This window comes from Hyla sarda, chromosome 4 (assembly GCF_029499605.1).
Source record: "Hyla sarda isolate aHylSar1 chromosome 4, aHylSar1.hap1, whole genome shotgun sequence".
NCBI lineage: Eukaryota > Metazoa > Chordata > Amphibia > Anura > Hylidae > Hyla > Hyla sarda.
Genome location: NC_079192.1, coordinates 66,968,217 through 66,969,495, shown reverse-complemented (window position 1 = coordinate 66,969,495; position 1,279 = coordinate 66,968,217).

Below are 1,279 nucleotides of genomic sequence, written 5' to 3'. Positions count from 1 at the left end.
GATCGACGAATGACTGCTCCGTGCCTGAGATCCAGGCAGGAGCAGTCAAGCGCCGATAATGCTGATCACAGGCGTGTTAATACACGCCTGTGATCAGGATGAAAGATCAGTGTGTGCAGTGTTATAGGTCCCTATGGGACCTATAACACTGCAAAAAAAAAGTAAAAAAAAAAGTGTTAATAAAGGTCATTTAACCCCTTCCCTAATAAAAGTTTGAATCACCCCCCTTTTCCCATAAGAAAAATAAAACAGTGTAAAAAAAATAAAAATAAACATATGTGGTATCGCCGCGTGCGTAAATGTCCGAACTATAAAAATATATCATTAATTAAGCCGTACGGTCAATGGCGTCCGCGCAAAAAAATTCCAAAGTCCAAAAAAGCGTATTTTGGTAACTTTTTATAACATTAAAAAATGAATAAAAAGTGATCAAAAAGTCCGATCAAAACAAAAATCATACCAATAAAAACTTCAGATCACGGCGCAAAAAATGAGTCCTCATACCGCCCCATACGTGGAAAAATAAAAAAGTTATAGGGGTCAGAAGATGACATTTTTAAACGTATAAATTTTCCTGCATGTAGTTATGATTTTTTCCAGAAGTGCGACAAAATCAAACCTATATAAGTAGGATATCATTTTAACCGTATGGACCTACAGAATAATGATAAGGTGTAATTTTTACCGAAATATGCACTGCGTAGAAACGGAAGCCCCCAAAATTACAAAATGGCATTTTTTTTTCGATTTTGTCGCACAATGATTTTTTTTTCCGTTTCGCCGTGCATTTTTAGGTAAAATGACTAATGTCACTGCAAAGTAGAATTGGCGACGCAAAAAATAAGCCATAATATGGATTTTTAGGTGGAAAATTGAAAGGGTTATGATTTTTTAAAGGTAAGGAGGAAAAAACGAAAGTGCAAAAACGAAAAAACCCTGAGTCCTTAAGGGGTTAAGGGGTAAAAGCAAAAAAAAAAAACAACTAAAAAACTATTCTTTTTTTTTCATCAATGCACAACGTGTGTTTAGTACAGAAGAGGGTGCACATTGTGCCACCTATAGTACTGTCACCACACTCCACCCCCTCCACCAGTGTGTCATCCAGGGCAGAAGCAGCTTCCTGCTCTCTCTCAGCTCTCCTATACACGCAGCAGAGCACAGGCATTAGGTCTAAGCCCCGCCTCTTCCGGTCACATAACATTCTTCAAACCTCCCCGCAGAAGCCAATGCTTTGAGTAATGACGCAATGCCCGGCGTCTCTTATTAAATCCCGCCCCCC